We start from the raw sequence: 17,982 nt of genomic DNA, 5'->3' as shown, positions 1-17,982 counted from the left end.
GAGGATATGAAGGTCTATGCTCTCTTTCCCTCATCGCCCCTCCACCCCCGCTTCCTGCTGGCTGAATCCAGTAGCTTCCAGATAAACTGCCCATCCTGAAGTTTTCAGATCCATTAAATGAGGCATCATGACTCAACTTGGCAAGGCTTTTTTTTTCCCCTTGCTTCTTTTCCACCTCAAACTGTTTTGATTCATTTGTGAGAAATTTACTTTTGCCAATTGAAAAACCCTTTTGTGACTGCCAGTCACTAATCTCCCCTCTGACACATTCATTCAACCAGACTAAATCCAATATTGACATTTGTATCCAAGGGAAAGGAGGTTAAGCACCGGGAGGAAAGAAGCTCCTTCCCCTGCCAAATACTGCGTGGCATCTAAATGAGCTACGATGGTTCCACTCATGGGGGAACCCCGGAGAACTGGGGGGGGGGTGTGGGAGGGAGGGCTTTGATCACATCCAGGGGTCGTCATTTCCCACCTAGGCAGCCAAATGGAAGCTGTTTGATGCTATCTATAGGTGTCCATAGTAGCCTACTTTAAATTCTCCCCAGGTCTCAGACATCATTTTCTAGTAACATCATCTCAAGGGAGTCTCTTGAATGCTTTTCCTAGACTTTGCTTTCTCAGACATGGAAAAAAAAAATGCCTACTGTGGTCCCTTGAATGTACCACCCACCCGCAGAACTAACATTCCTTTTCTTAGACTCTTGCTTTAGGGTAATCTGGAAGCAATAAGGGCTTTTCCTACCCAAGGTATGTTGATGATTTCTTTAGTTACTTCGTTTGTCTGTCCTCACCCCTGCCCACGGAATATGGCTATGTCTTCCTTACCCTGCGATACACAGCGACAGCCGCTTATCGACTATGGGCACTGCTAGAAAAACCAACGCCTTCCTTTTAGAAAAAGTGAAAATATAGGTTGGATTGCAGTGTAGGAGAATAAACACTCGCAATGTCAATCGAATGCAAAAGCGTGCATTCGAAATAACTGAAGAAACTGAATGAGAACCGAGGCAGGAAAAAAGTCAAAGTCCCAATTGGCAAACAAGGGACATGACCCAGGATTACTTTCAACCGACTTTTTACTCTTTTCTATCAGCCACCCTGCTTTGTTACTGAGGCATCACACCCCTTTCTTGGGGTTCCTTACCAAATCAAACAAAAAGAAAAATATTAAACCCAGAAGATAAAACCTTTACAGACTTCTAATGTTTCCTGAGCCTCAGTGTTTTTTTCTTCTTAATCAAGAATATTCTCCGGTAAATAATATCAGACTGCAATAACATGAAACAGCTTAGCCCCCTGCCTTCTTATTAATGTATTGCTACATTCCGTTGCTTTAGGAATGTGCAGATTTTGTCCAAATCGCTGATGGGACGCAAGTTTGTCCAGAGAATTCTAACACAATACCCTTTTGTGTCTTTCCGCAGTTCTTTACATATTCCTGTTATTTTTTTAATGGTTCTTTATTTTTGAGAGAGAATATGCAAGCAGGGGAGGAGCAGAGAGAGGGGGCAGAGGATCTGTAGCAGGCTCCGTGCCGTCAGCACAGAGCCTGACGTGGGGCTCCAACTCTCGAACAGTGAGATCATGACCTGGGCTAAAGTCAGACGCTTACCCGACTGAGCCACCCAGGCGTGCCACATTCCTATTATTTTTAAAAGGTGATTCTTTCCACTGTAGGAACACAGAGCATAGTCACTCATGTTTGAAAATGTATTTACATGACAATTTAAAATTTCATCTCCAATCACTTTTAAAAGGAGAGTCATTGGTAGTGACATAACCTTTTCTCCTCCCATCAGTTCATGATATAAGCCTATTCTGAACCCCTCCCATTGCAAGCTGATCTCACTACCTATCCATAGCCAGGCCGGTTTCCCTTGTCCCCTCATCCTCAAGCCAGTCGTGCCAACTCCCTACAGCCCCCAGCGGGCTAGGTTCCCCTTTCCTGCCCACCTTTTAGTCTCTCTGACTGTCAAGCTCCATTAGGTAAGTTATTATTATGTAAATGATATTAGCATGATGTAGCAGCTATTTATCACCATGGCCACAAACACCACAGATCGGTCAGAAAAAATGGTGACATCTAGAAAATTCATAGTGTTTGAGTCCGAAAGAACCTGAGACTTCGACGTTTTGACCGACGTCAGATTTCCCAGGGAGCGTCACATCCATTGGGTGCACAGAATAGAGGTGAGGACCCTTGGGGACTCGTACAATTGGGAGGGGTGCTGCGTATCCTCTAAGCCAATACGTTTTACGCCTGAGCCACTTTATGCTAGACTTTACCAGACAAATCCACTGTCCAAGAGCAGTTGTCAATAAGTTAAAACCGGGACTCTCATACAAATAGAGCAAGGATTGGGCGCCTGGGTGGCGCAGTCGGTTAAGCGTCCGACTTCAGCCAGGACACGATCTTGCGGTCCGTGAGTTCGAGCCCCGCGTCAGGCTCTGGGCTGATGGCTCGGAGCCTGGAGCCTGTTTCCGATTCTGTGTCTCCCTCTCTCTCTGACCCTCCCCCGTTCATGCTCTGTCTCTCTCTGTCCCAAAAAATAAATAAAAAACGTTGAAAAAAAATTAAAAAAAAAAAAAAACAAATAGAGCAAGGATCTGTGTTAAAAAGGTATCCAACTGATTGAGTTTGGCCATTAAAACGGGAAAGATTATTAGAATAAGAGGGCGCCTGGGTGGCTCAGTCGGTTGGGTCTGCGACTCTTGGCTTCAGCTCAGGTCATGATCGCATGGTTTCTTGGGTTCGAGCCCTGTGTCGGGCTGTGTGCTGGTGTGCAGAGCCTGCTTGGGATTCTCTCTCTCTCTCTCTCTCTCTCTCTCTCTCTCTCTCTCTCCTTCTCTCTCTGTCCCTCCCCCACTCATGCTGTCTCTCTCTCAAAAATAAATAAACTTTAAAAAAAAGAATAAGAGAAACACATACTAGAAGATAATTTTAAATTAAGTTTGCTGAATTAAGTTTGACCTAAAAATTTACAAACAGGTCTGAGAAACTACTTTCACTGCGTTGAAAAACAGTTTGGTTGATCAAAAAAAAACAAATAAACAAACCGAAAATCCTGCTTTGTTGTGTTTGCAAGTTGAAAGAAGAAAACCAAAATATGTTTCATTATGTTCACCAGCCATATGGCTACCTAATTAACGTAGTCGCTCCCAAACTCAGTAAATGTGCCTTGAATTTTTTATTTTTTAAGTAGCTCTATAAATGTTGTTATAATACGATACGCTGGTTTCTATTACGTATAGACAGCCCTAAAGCAGAATCTGTTGTTTGAATTTCCCTTTGCTATTGGTTTCTAAAGTACAAAGTTCCCTAACTTTGTCAGAGTTACCTGTTTTGTTTGGGGATGGTTTGTTTTCTGTGTGTATGTGTGTGTGCGCGTGTGTGTGCGTGTGTCCTGTTGTTTTTTTAATTCCTGATTCCCCAGTCACCCCAGAAGTCTGTTCACTGCATTCTGATCAGCACGGCTTGGGAGAGAGCTGTCCTCCCTCACCGCCTCTGTAGAACCCTCCACAATGTCGCCATCGAAGACAGCAACCAGTCATCTGCACTCTCTTGCCCCTCCCGCCTGTCTTACACCTGCTGGCCTCACACTCTGGGCCGGACCCCACTGTAGCTTTCCACCGGGAGGTGCTCACCCCGCCCCACCCCCCGCAGCCCTGGTAACACGCTCATTGTTCAGGCCCAGGCTCAGATGTGGCCTTTCTGGGGAAGCCTTCCCCGAGCTTCTGACCGATGCACACTTCCAGAACACCCCCTCGTTCCCTATCGCAATTTATGTTCACTTACTGACTGTAAGGTTGCTGGAAGCGGGGACGGTGTCTACCAGTCCGTCCTTTTTTGGGTTCTAAACCCTTACGTCAGCACCGTACTTCTCTTACCCAGGCTACTAATAGTTTGCAGAGCGGAACTGGTGCCTGGATGATACTCTGGGTGGCCAGTGGTCCAGTGGTGGCCCCAAACCTGTTCCCTCACCCAGCCCTTCTTACCCACTCCCACCTCAAACACACCTGCAATGCCTACGAGTTATGGAAAGAGAGAATTAGGAAATAAATTATTTTATGGAATGAGATTTGGGGGCCATGTGTCCAGACCCTAAGTGTCTTTCATGGAGAGCTCAATTTGGAAATTACGGGTGGGAGAAGGAGCCTATATTTTGCACGGATGACCCAAATGATCTGTAAAATCTTTCAAGTATGACAAATATCAGTGCACAGGGCGCCTGGGTGGCACAGTCGGTTAAGCGTCCGACTTCAGCTCAGGCACGATCTCACGGTGCGTGAGTTCGAGCCCCGCGTCGGGCTCTGTGCTGATGGCTCAGAGCCTGGAGCCTCCTTCAGATTCTGCGTCTCCCTCTCTCTGCCCCTCCCCTGCTAGTGTTCTGTGTCTCTCTCAAAAAATAAATAAAAATCTTAAAAAAAAAAAAAAAAGAAATGTCAGTGCAAAGGAAAAATCATGTACTAAAAGCATCACAGCTTCGCTGTGAAAAAATCCTCCAAAAGCACAGTCCGTAAGAAGCGCAGGGACGTCTCTGATGGTTAAAGAGGGAGATTGCTGGAAGTTTTGAATCTGGCATGGATCAGGTGAGGGCAGAATGGTGAGCAGGCTTTAAGAGTTTCAACGGGAGCATCAGGAAGGGGGTAGAGGGTGGGCCCTTGACAGAGGGTCTCCGGAGGGGCAGCTGGGGTCTCATGTTATAAAAGAGGACCTTCCTCTCCAGGTATCGTAGAAGGGCAGGAGAACCGGGGTCAGGACTCCGCTCCACAGTGTGAGATGTTGGTCCCCCGGGAGCAAAGCTTGTGCCTCACTACTGAGAGTATGCTGTCTCGTGACTCTTGCCGTCCCATATAGCATCCCAGTTCCCACCATCCAGCCAAGCTCCCCAAGCCAACAAAGCAGGGTGGTCCTTGCACAAGGGGAGCCCTTGATTGGACCAGGTTGAACATTTCACCCTGATGGGCCCAGTCGTGGGCTGGCTATTGATCTATATAACGAGATCTATATGACATCTAAAGTCTGTCTGGTTGGGCAAGGCTAACCTCTGAGCCAGTCGGTTGGGTTCTCTCCAGAAGATAAAGGGTAGAGTAGCCAGTGAATAAGAGAAATACAGAGGCATGCAGAGAAAGGCAGAAATGTCACAGAGTGGAATTCCTGGGGCCCACGAGAGAGTGAAAGGGGAAGCGGCTGCCCCACCCTCCCTGAGGTCATCAGATAGCTTCCGAGGACCAGTACCAGACTTCATGCATTTTTATAATAAGCTCCCTTCTCCTCAGGTGGCCGAGGAAAGCCGGAGCCCAAGAACAGCAAAAGTACAAGATGTAGGTGTGTGCAAGATGGTGGCAGGAAGGGCTTTGAAGAGAAGTTAAGGTCTTGCTGTAGGGAAGAATCGAATAAACACTGCCCCCTCTGAAACAGCTAACTTTAACTGAGCCATCACTGCATTCCAGGCACGGCTCTAAGTACTCTACAACTATTTTAGAATTTATCTAATGCTCACAACACTATGAGATGGTCCGGGCTCTTACCCTCATTTTATAAATGAAGAAACCGAGGCACAGAGAGTTCAGACCGCACGGCTGAGGTCATGTGAGGAAACAGGGGTTTAACGCCAGGTAGGATAGCTCGGGGTCCTTGTCACCCTTCTCAACGACGGTAAAAGATAATAATGATACCTGTAACTGTCCACGCGACCCAATTTTTGCCCCTAAACTGGGGTGCTCTAACAGGTTGTATATGTGGCATTTGTACTGTGGTATAATAATTGGCTTACCTGTCTGTCTTCTAAACATGGAGAATATCTGTCTTATGTTTGCCTCCATAGTTCCTAGAATAGTGGCTGGTCCGTGCCAGGAGCTCAACTGAAAAAGAAGAAAATTGTGTGCTTTTCAAAGAAAGAAAAAAAAAATAGATCTGGAGGAGGCGAGATAATACAAGGTCTTCAACGTCAGGCAAAGAGTTGGGTTTGATCTTGCAGACGGTGGGGTGCACTGGGTAGTTTGGGGGCACGAGTGTGACGGCGGTGCGTAAAATGGAAAAGCAGAAAAATGGAAAAGCTGGGGCAGAGCTATTCGGAAGACAGTATTTGCCAGGCCTAATTGGAAGAGAGGAGAGGTGTCGAAATAGGAGGCACACGTGTGCACAGGAGCGTAAGAGACTTATTTTCACATAGGAGAGCACATCAGGTCACTACGAGGAATGGGGCTGCCTCTCAAAGTTGCTTCTTGAAAGTATCACTGGAGTAGGGAGTGACCACTCCTTTAAGAAGCAGCCGGCTCACTGCTTCAGACTCTGTGTCTCCCTCTCTCTCTGCCCCTCCCCCACTCACACGCTGTCTCTCTCTCTCTCTCTCTCTCTCTCTCTCTCTCAAAAATAAACATCAAAAAATATTAAAAAACAAAAAAGAAGTAGCCGGCTCAGGTCATGCTCACGGTTCGTGAGTTCGATCTCCGTGTTGGGCTCTGTGCCGACAGTGTGGAACCTGTTTGGGATTCTCTCTCTCCTTCTCTCTGCCCCCCCCCCCCCCCCCCGCTCACTCTCTCTCTCTCTCAAAATAAGTAAATAAACTCAAAACAATTTTTAGAACAAAGATTTTATTTTTTTTAAGTAATCTCTCCACCCATCTTGGGGCTCGAACTCACAACCCCAAGACCAAGAGTTGCATGCTCCACCAACTGGCCAGTCAGGTGCCCCCGGGAAGGACTTCTTACAAAAGTGTGGTCCCACCAAGAAGCCATTATTACCTCTCGGATTGAAGAAATAAGGGGAGGAAATCTTGATAAGAGCTTGGTAAGAACAGGAGAGGCAGTAGCCCGAGAGGGAACACCTACTCCCAGAGCCACTAAGGCACAGCCAGAAGGCATACCCAACTTCCATTTCACAATGGCGCCTTCACTGGCTCAACCAACCAGCACCCAGTTGATATGAAGCCCAGGAGATCCAGCCCATAGCGTCAGCCCCACAGGACGCGGGGCCAGACAGAGAAAGGAAGACAAACAGATCTGGAGAAACAAAGAGAGAATGTGAAGAAGTTTGGAATATTTGACAAATTTGTCTCACTGATATTTTCCTGTTGAAGAATATATATGCAAAAGTAATAAATGACAAACACAAAAGTCTAAATACGTATAGAAGAGCTGTTGCAGTGAGTACAAAACAAAAATTCTAAGGAACAGACATTGTGTCAGCTTAACTGCAAGATTTTGTTTCCCTAATAGTTTATAAAATACTGGTGAGTCATATAATCAGTAGCATCCTGCTGGGTTTTTTTAAAAAAAGTATTTGGTGGGGCACCTGGGTGGCTCAGTCAGTTAAGTATTTGACTTCGACTCAGGTCATAATCTCACGGTTCGTGAGTTCAAGCCCCGTGTCGGGCTCTGTGCTGACAACTCGGAGCTGGAGCCTGCTTCAGATTCTGTGTCTCCTTCTCTCTCTGCCTCTCCCCTGCTCATTCCCTCTCTCTCTCTCCCCCCCTCTCTCTCTCTCTCTCAAAAATAAATAAACATTAAAAAAAAAGTATTGGGTAAGTTAGGGTGCGTTCCATTGCAAGTAACAGAAAACTCCATGCAAAGCGGTAGACAGAACTAACAGTAACTGCTTCCTGTAACTAGAAAGTCCATATCTAGGCTGGACTATTGGACTGGGTAGATTTGGTGGCCCAATAATGTCACCAGTACATGGCTTCTTTGTGGCTTTCCACTCTGTCTTCCATTCTATTATATTATCCTAGAGATGGCTCCTTTCTTGTGGATGAAATAAGGCAGCAAATAACTCCATGACTTACATCTTTCTTGATAGGCATGGAGAGAGAAAGAGTTGTTTCTGGAAATTCTCTGAGGAGATCTTTCCTAGAAACATCTGGAACACTTCCTTGTATATCTCCAAATATCTGCTCCATAACTATGGCCAACAGTAGAATTATATCAACTGGCATAGCCTTAAGCCACATGACCTGTCCCTAGAGTCAGGGTAGAGTTAATGTCCCCAGCCAGATGACTATGCTACAGAATCATAGATCACAACATCCTCCCCCCAAAATATCAGGGTAATTACCAAGAGAAGGGCAAATAGATGCTTGGGAAGGAGTTCCTACATCCACAACACTACTAAACTGCAAAATTTGCATTATGCTTAATAGCTTTAGAAAAATATATCACACATTGGGATGCCTGGGCGGCTCAGTCAGTTAAGCGTCCAACTTTGGCTCCTATCGAGATCTCATGGTTCATGAGATCGAGCCCCAAATCGGTCTCCGTGCTGACAGCTCAGAGCCTGGAGCCTGCTTCAGATTCTCCCTGTCTCTCTCTCTCTCTCTCTCTCTCTCTCTCTTCCCCTCCTCCACTCATGTGCTCTCTCTCTCTTTCTCTCTCTCTCAAAAATAAATAAACATTTAAAAATTAAAGAAAAATACAACACAGCTAAGCAGTGGTCAAGAGTCTTAATAGCAAACGATGGAATCACTCTGGCCGGTGGAAAAAGAAAAGCATTTTGTTAAGTTTTGCGTGGCTCCCAGAATCTTCAGAAGGGCCCGGCATCTGGACCAGAGAGCGATGCAACCACACCAAGTTTTTCGCCATCGAAACACACTCTAAATGCCATTTGATAACACGACATTCAGAACTGGGTGTTAGAAATTGCCAGCACCAGTGCCGAAAAACAGTACGTGTCTGCCACCAGGCTCGCCCCGAGACTGGTCTCCGAGGACGCTTCACCGGCATCCAAGTCTCATGTGGACACGTCTGACTGGCAGAGCCCTGGCCAGGCGCCTGAACCCTAGCTCCCAGGTAGCCTGGTCCCGAGTAGATGTCAGGGATGCGGTGTGGGAAGTGTTGAGGGTAAGAGAGGATCCAGAAGATTTTGAACAGCCACAGATACTGTGTTGCATATTATCGCATGGGACACTATTCCTTGTTCTCGGAGGTCCAGGAAAAGGTACTCGAAGGCGAATGAATCACGGCCCAGAGACACGAGAGTTTGTGCCTCCGATGACCCACAAAAGGCCTCGCCCGACAGTTAATCGAGTGGTGTTATGAACGGTGGGAGGAAAAGCCTGCTCATCTATCTCGATCATTACCTCTACGAAGCCCCAAATCCGTTTTATCATAGAACCCGCGGCGATCCCTGCAATGACTCTAACTCCTTAAATAACTGTCCTGTGTATTACCTCTCTATCACTTAGTTTCTGGTCTCCTCCTGACAAAATCCTTATCTTTCATAATACACCACAGATATTAAAACCTACTAAGAGCAGCAAGAAGTATTTAGGGTTCGTTTATCTTTTCTGACGTGGCATGTTCACTATTAGGGTTCTAGAAAGTGCACAACTACGCAGGTAGGCTAACTGACATCTCCTTTACTGGAAATTTTATAAGAATAGACACCACTTGTAAAGAAATACGAAAACGTTATATATTGGATACCAACTCCGTGTACCCGAGTTTTCTGCAAAGACGATCTCATTTAATCTTCCCAAGAAGAGGAAGGTCGGTATTATTATCCCCATTTTACCAGAAAGGAAACTGAGGCTCAGACACCTTACCCATCTCGCCCTCAGTCGCCTAACCTGCCTCCTGGAATCGTCCACACTCAAAATCTTGTCACTTGGAAGTAGAGACGACCCGCCTCCGAGACAGGGTGGGGTTCTTCTCTCGCCCCAAACTTCCGGACTGTGCGCCCCCCAAAATTGATTTTCCCCGCACGGAGACACCGCGTCTGGTTTCAGCGTGCATCTCGGATGGCAGTTTCTCCAACCCATCTGGCCTTGGTTTCTTCCAGCCTTCATTAAGTCTAATTTCATTATCACCTGTTCTGGTGTGACCCCGAGTTCCCCGCGCACTTCTCCCCTTCCCCCCGGGAAATGAATTTCCGTCTCTGCATCAGCTCTCCATCCAACCGTGTGAGCCCGGAGGCAAAGCGCTCATTTGTATGTGAGGACTGTCCATCTCTCCTGTCGTCGCCAGCCACCTCCTAAGGCTCTGACTCTTCGGTCATCTCTGGCTGCGGATGAGACCGAGGGGAATTTCTTAACAAGCACGGGTGTGCACGCGTGTGCGTGTGTGTGCGCGCGCGCGTGCGCGTGTGCACGTGACATCACTCAGCTGATCTTTATTGCCTTTACGACTCGGATTTCTGCCTCGCCTCTAAATCTCCTTACACCCTCTTAATTTCACTTCACGGATTCTCACGAATTCACCCCAGGATCTAATATAGCTCCCGTATCCTCTGGGAGAAATAATAAATAATTTTCTCGTCTGGTAACAAATTAGATGGTGTTTGGCAGCAATTATTTGATTAGCTCGGCAAGGCCAAATTTCTCAAAACGGTACCTAAATGGGAGGCTATTCCGTCAGTATCAACGGAGTGTGCCTCAGAAAGCCCGGAAGTCAGACCGAATGGGAAAAAGACACAAAAGGCCAGACAAGGGAGGAAAAAAACCCACCTCCCCTCCTTTTCCCTTCCTCCTACCTAACCCCGCCTTCCCCTTGCCAACCCTCAGCATCAGGGATGTTCTCTGGTTAGAGAGGCCGGATAAAATAGCAGGGCAATAACGTTTTATTTCTGTTCTGTTGTCAATGAGCCTGAGCTAAAACCTTTGTATCCCCAGTCTTCTCTTCCCATAAACGTATCTCAAACAGAAAGAGGGCGGTGAGATTGGAGTGTGTGATGTCAGGAGATATTTCACATATGCACGTATGGCCACGCTATTACTGGAATTCCCGTTCTCTTACAAATGCAAGGCAGTACTCTTTGGTGAGCGAATCGCATTTTAATACACTTCAGTTTCCAACTACTACACTTCACATGAGGCAGGATTCTAACGTAAGTGACATAGAGCCTCCATTAAAAATTGCTTTCTGCTTTCGTGGTTTTCCCAAGAGGTAAATTGTCGTCGCTATGACCATGAACTCTCTCTCTTTCACGCTAGTGGGCGAAAGAGGTGTTAGGAAGGCAAACCAAGGTGGGAAGGACAAATAGTGTTTCTGATTTCAAGAAGTAAACACACACACAGAAGATTGGGCCACTCTGATCAAGACAGGAAGAGACAAACAAGTTCAGAGGGCTTTCAGGGGAGAAGTGGGAGCTATTTGACAAGGGGAATGGCAAAAAACAAAGTTGACTCTCTCCGAGAAAAGTTACGTTGAATTCGATTTCTCTCCAGACTCATCCTAAGACATTTTTCCCCGGAGGCCTGCAATGGACTTTTTGAAGGACATGTGACAGCTCTTGGTACTGAATTCAGCCCCAGTGCACTATTTTGAAAGCGGTCACGGTTGTAGCTGTTCGCCGGGATGCGTACAGCCGTCAGATAAGCAATTGACCGTGAAATAATAGTACATGGCTTTTAATATATACCCTCTGGTTATGGGTGTGCATACTAAGCATACAGTATTTAAAAATATATGCCTATACGTAGAAACACACAAACCCCGCAAGCTAAAGCTGTCTATATCTAAATGGACTGCCAGCTGCTTGAAATTTCCCCTCGACTCTCCCTAAGGTCTCAGGTGTAGGATTCATGAGCCAATGTCTCAGCTAGAACAGGTGTCTATCGCTGGGTAAATAGCAATTAGGCCCAAATTTCAGACTTTTTTTTTTTTTTTTTTCAAATCCCTTTCGGAGGAAAAGCCCAGGAATAAATAGTTGCTGTAACGGCCAGGGGTATTGTGTAGCATTATAGCCTCCAGCTGGTCTATTACATACTATAGACAGGCAAAGAATACGAGCACCTGACAGATGTGTTCTGTTAGCTTCATTAGGAAAGAAACAAAGAAACTCCTCAATTAATAGCAGCGGAGCCAAATGGGGGTGGGAGGGGGGAGCTTGAGGGGAGAGGAATCATAGCCTGTTATTTAAACAGAGTCAGCGAGCCTTTCACTAGTGGCTTAATATGATTCATTAATAAAAACAGCTTTTTGAATGCCCAGTTTAAGTCAAAAGAAATCACCAGCATTTTTTTTCCCTAGCAAAGGAAGGGCAAAATGACAAATTGCCGCTGTTAAATTCATTTCATGTGGGGATGGCCTTTCTCAAAGATCTCTTAAACTGCAAGGCTGGGTGTTTGTCACATTAAGTGGCAGAGCGGTTCTCAAAAATCGAGTGGGGCACATCGGGGTCTCAGATGAACGGCCGGGAGTGGCCATCCAATAATTTTATATATCCAGACCAGGAAGCATTTCGTGTTGTTTGAATGAACGAGCATTTTTAAAGTAAGGAAATGCAGCTCTTACCCTGAAGAAAGGAAAATCTGTCTGTGGAATCACTTTTAATTTTTTTTTTTTTCCTTCTTGCAAATGGTTTGAAGAACCGGGGAAGTCCTGTGACTGTGGGGCTCATTTCTTAACAAGGAGTACAAGTCTGGTGGTTTCTCCTTTTGTATTTCCTTCACTGAAGATGTACACTGAACCCACGCACAACATAATATACAACTGTGAATGGGGGAGCTACCTATTGTGTTCGCAGGACAGGAGTTCTGAACGAAAATGGTTCTTTTTCCACTCGAGTCAGAATCCGTGGCAACAACGCCCCCTTTATAATAATGCTTCTCTACTTACGATTTTCGTGCGGTATTTTAAAGAATGTTGCTTGCTACCGGGAGGCTAAAGTAGACATTATGACCCAGTTACTGGATACGAGGAGAGAAAAATAAATTCTGGGCCCTTGCCCTTCGACCCACCCCCTATCACCTCCACTCAATTTACACGACACAGGTGAAAAGCACTTAAAGATAAGAATCTGGAGATTTCGGGGAAAATTCTGGCCTATCATCCAGGTAATTCAGCCATAATCCAGGTTAAGGGACCTTGAGCATATTAACCTGCGTCGTCTTCTTATATGCTAAGAATTCATGGAGAGCAGGAACAGTGGAGGGAAGAACCACGGGAGCCCTGGAGTAACCTAGGCCAGCAAGGATGTGCTCCAAAATCAGAACGGGATGATCATCTGTCTAATTGGGATGTTGTCCCGCCAAAGAAATAGAAATCAAAACATAAATGGTCGTGGCCAAATATGATGGGCCAGGCTCTTTGTGATGGAAATGTAATTGTAAATCTTGATGGCCAACTCGGGCTGTGATGTCTTGGTGCTCTTCAATTTTTAAAATACACTCTTGGCTTCTATTTGTAATCCCCCCCCCCCCCAAATAATAGCCACAGAACAAGAAGGGCTAATATCTACTCCCACGTGAGCAGGAATGAAAAGGAAAAACAGCAAGCTTTCCTGGAAGCAAAGGCATTTTTCACCCCGAAGTGTCTTCTTATACTTCTAATATTTCACATTTGACAGCAAAGAACTGAAAACATGAAGGATAGAAGTTCAGAACGTGACACCATTATGTTCAGACTCTAAGTCATTACGGATGCTAATCTTCAGAAAGTAGGAACAGTTCCCCTGGTAAGTTACCATTCATTATAACTTACAGTTTCTTCCCAGAGACCTACTGAAAGAAAACTTCATTATCATGTGTGGGCAGATCTTCATAGAACGCAATCTTTCCAACCTCCCATCAGCTTTCGTGAGGGTGCGGGAGATGTACCGAACTCCCACCCAGAGATGAGGCCAAAGCTCAAAATCACACACACAAAAATCACTTGGTACAAACTAACGAATTGCAATCCCAGCCTGCGTGTTCAGATCACAAGACGCGGTGTATTTCAGCGCATTTAGAAAGATGCACTTTGGACTTTTATTGTTTTTCCTTTCTCACCTCTGCGCCAAGTGCCGTTTTCCTCTCTTGGTGCTTTAAACAGCTCAGAAGCACTGATGCACATTTGGTCCCAAACAATGCCGGACGCCTTGAACGTTACTCCTGACTCCTCATTCTCCCTTGCTCCCGTATGCGCCGCATTCTGATACCCTTGCCTTGTACAGGAGGTACACCCTGCTGTCCATCCACCCCCTCCTCGTCCAGTCCCATGTCAGTTCTCACTGGGACCACTGCAAAGTCCTCTCGGTTGCTCTCTTTGCTTTCTGGATTAAACCCTTGAAACCAGTCTTCACGCACCTGACCCAAGGGGTTTTCTCAGACGAGAATCAGACCAATTACTCCTCGGTCCAAAAGTATTCCGTGGCTCCTGTCACTTAGAAATTAACCCCAAAGTCTTTAGCGTGGTGTCGACGACCAAATGGACCTTCTCCTGCCGTCCCCAGGATCATCAGTTCCAGCACCTCTGCTGGTGATTGTGTAGAGTCACCTACACACATGGTCATAAGTGTGGTGTTGGCAAGTTGCAGGATTTCTCTTCCATTTCACCTTACTGAGAGAGTTTTTATCATGAAGGAGTGCCCCACAGAAAGTCCCCTAAGGACTGGTGCCAATCACAAATGACCCGTAGTATACTCACACTCACACATATTAGGTGAATAAATGTATATCTCTTCTGACGTATGCATCATGTGTGGTGTTCTTGGTTCATTCCGATACTGAGCTAATGTCTTTATCTTACTTTATCTCCATGTCCCTTACATAGTGCAATCAGCACAGACCCTCTTACACGGTACATTCCTTGCAGCCCGGTGCGCTGTCTGTATAATCCGGTTTGCTCAGTACCTCTACATGCAGAACCCATGACTTCATGACTTACTTTGTGACACATGGAGAGTTGAAAAGTATAGAGTTTCTGGTTTGATTTGTCTCTCTCTAGGATTAATGTTTGAAAAGGAAATTTTATTTATTTTTTTAAAACGTTTATTTATTTTTGAGACAGAGAGAGACAGAGCATGAACAGGGGAGGGGCAGAGAGAGAGGGAGACACAGAATCCGAAACAGGCTCCAGGCTCTGAGCTGTCAGCACAGAGCCCGACGCGGGGCTCGAACTCACGGACCGTGAGATCGTGACCTGAGCCGAAGTCGGACGCTCAACCGACCGAGCCACCTGGGCGCCCCGAAAAGGAAATTTTAAAATAGAGAACATTCTGAGATGGAAAAAATGTCTTGCTTATTGAAATTTGTGCATGTGGCCAACTACGTTCGTGGGGGTGCGGGTGGGGTTACAGATTTGCTTTAAAGAGTATGCAGATAGCCTAATTGGGACCACACACTGAGAAAGACTTTTCATACTGTTTCCCCGCTAGCTTGAGGAAGAATCACATTCTTAGAGGTTTCCTTCTGTTTGGAAATCGTTCGTGTCTCTTTGGCTGTTCACAGATTCGCTTAGATCTGTCACAGGCAGGCTCAGGCAAATGCAAATAGGAAACGTGTTTGAGAGCCGCTAAGTCTGGGTAGATTCTGTCTCACTATACCGTCCCTTGTTGTCTCAAATAGCTCCTCATAGAACTCATAGTTTCTCGCATCTGTCAAGAAGCCTGCTGGTTTTAACATTCCGTTTTATTGTCAGTAGCTCTAGTTCTCTCCAAGCCTTGAAACCACACAATGAAATTTTATGGGCATTGGAATTTTTAAGAAAAAACACAAACTTTTGTACCATTTTCATTATGTTTGAGGTTGGTGCTTGTGATCTTTTCTTCCATTCTACGGTTTCCTTCTAACTGGAGTCACACACACACACACACACACACACACACACACACAGAGGAAATAATCGGCTTTTTTTTGGTACAGTGTAGAAACCCTTTGAGTGGCAAAATTTTCAAAAGAAAAATGATTAATAATCCCAGGAACTTCTCTTAAGGGACAACTTAAGAGAAAAGAAAAATCCATAAGAAAAGAATAAATACAACTATACAATTTTAAAGCAAATGTATTAAAAAAAAAAAAACCCTAAAAGATAAGCTAGTAACATATTCCCAGCAAGTATGAGCAAATGTTTCTCTTTTCTATAGAGAAAGTACATTTAAATGAGCGAGAAAATACGAGGGTCCCCATAGCCAAATGGGCATAGGGTGTGAACAAACAGTTCACAAAAGAGGAAAGCATTCAAACGCAGTAATAAAGAAATGCAAATTAATACAGCAAAAATACCATTTTTCACTTTTGCAAAACTTTTTCAATAATGCTACTCAATATTCACGAGGCAGAGGTGAAACTAGAAAGTGAGGTTCTCACATTGCTTGTGGAATATAAATTGACCCCATTCTATAGGAAAGCAGTTTGGCAGGTCTTTCCAAAGTCCTAAAAACGTGAGTATTCATTTGCCCTGAAATGTATTTACAGAAGACACTTGGGAGTTAAGTACATCTTTGAAAATACATGAATATACTTATCTCAATGTCAATTTCAAGAGCAAAACATGTTTATGATATAAGTGGAATATACAACCAATAAAAATTATATGTGCCCGAAGTTTTGACTACTATGTAGTTAAATGTAGTTGCTTTTGCTCTCATTTGAATTTGAAAAGCTGGCTGATTTTAGAAAAGATACACTCTTGCTGTAATTGTATGTATCTATGTATCTAATGGTAAAATGTCTTTAAAAGACTACAATAAATGCAGAAAATGTGTAACTTACACATAGTAAGAGTGGTGGGATTACAGGTAATACGGCAGTCCCCCCCTTATCCATGGGGGACACGTTCCGAGACCCCCAGAGGATGTCTCAAACCACAGATAGTACGATGCTTTATATATGCTATGTTTTTTCCTATCCATACATACCCATAATGAAGTTTAATGCGTAAATTAGACACAGTAAGAGATTAGCCACAATGTCTAGTAATAAGACAGAAACATTGTAACCATATCCTATAAAAAACTATGTGAATGTGGTCTCTCCCTCAACATATCTTATTCTACTGTACTCACCCTTCTACTTGTAATGACATGAGATGATAAAACGCCTCGGTGATGAGACGGAGGGAGGGAGTGAGGGGGGTGACGCAGGCATTGTGATGGAGATTGCCCCTGTCACAATAAGTCACAAGAAGGACCCTCTGCCTACAGACCAGTGTTGGCCTTGGGTGACTAAAACTGTACAAAGCAAAAAGCAGGGATAAGGAGAAACACAGTAACTTTTTTTTCTTTCAAGTTTTGTCTTTTGATTTTTTCTAAGAGTATATGTTGGAGAAAAAAAATATAGGCTTGGAAAACTTGAAAAGCTTGAACTTTTTACTTTTCCTCTCATAGGCCTTCTGGGAGAAATAAAACCATCTAAATATTAATCCTTAGAAGGGAAATTATTTGTGGCCCATGTGTGTAAGGCACTACGCTAAGCAATTGAACATATCTCACTTAATCCTTCTGGCAACCCTGAAAAGCAGATATTCATCCCATTTTTATGTATGAAAACTCTGAGGTTTCAAGCGAAGCATCTTGCCCAGATCAGACGGCTAATAAGTGCCGAAGCTTGTGCTGTGTTATTTTCACATTGTGGCCGGTGCCAGGCACACCTCAAGTGACCTCCACTCCAGGATAAATCATCTATTAAGAAGGGAAAAAAAATTACGAATTTAATTATTTAAGGAACGAGATAAAAATGCAATTTTAATTCGAGCTTTTGCCTTGCCTTCGTTTGGTTTGTTTAGACATTTGAAGAGCAGGAAAGCACATCAAAGAGCATCTTTTCTAAACTCAGCCAGCGTTGCTTTAGCTGTTCAAATGGGGGCCAAAGACTTAGCGGTCTATCGGAACAGTTAGTTATCAAGGGTGTTCTCCTTCTGCCTGCCCCGAATGACAAAACCACCTCTCACTGCACGGCATGCTTTTCACCAACACACCGGAAAGGCACTCAGGATCTTGCCTTCAGTCTTCTGCTACCGTACCTGGTGACAGGTCTAAAACCGACAGGAAAATGACCGTCTTCAGAGCTGTGTTCAATGAAAGTTCCTATTTCTTAAACTTCTTATACCTGCTCATCAGGAACAACTCACGGTCACTTGGAAAGGCTGAGATGGCTTTGGTCTCATTTTCTTGTTGTTTTGATTCCTTTCTTGCTTGTTTTATGCCTAACTGACTGGAAACCATTTTAAGCAACTTCCCAATTCTTAGGGCAAAGCTCACAGGTGAGGAAAATCGGGGTGGCCACTCAGAGTATGTGTAGGGTTTGTTTCAAAGTATGTCGTATGCTGCAGCCAGAAGCC

The 17,982-nt window shown here is 44.8% G+C and overlaps 1 long non-coding RNA gene across 1 annotated transcript in view; it reads right to left on the bottom strand.

Annotated features, from left to right (window-relative positions):
- The window catches only part of LOC144616257 (uncharacterized), a 111,208-nt gene extending 94,430 nt beyond the window's left edge, over positions 1-16,778 (bottom strand). Inside the window, exons 1-2 of the long non-coding RNA XR_013555384.2 lie at positions 16,709-16,778; positions 5,784-5,871 (exon numbers count right to left, since the gene is read on the bottom strand). This is a non-coding gene — a long non-coding RNA (uncharacterized LOC144616257). The remainder of the gene's footprint in view (positions 1-5,783; positions 5,872-16,708) is intronic.
- Positions 16,779-17,982: the final 1,204 nt, after the last annotated feature.

This window comes from Panthera onca, chromosome B2 (genome assembly GCF_046562875.1).
Source record: "Panthera onca isolate mPanOnc1 chromosome B2, mPanOnc1 haplotype 2, whole genome shotgun sequence".
Classification (NCBI taxonomy): Eukaryota; Metazoa; Chordata; class Mammalia; order Carnivora; family Felidae; genus Panthera; species Panthera onca.
Note: the sequence above shows the minus strand (reverse complement) of the source record. Positions and strands in the feature narration are given on the sequence as shown.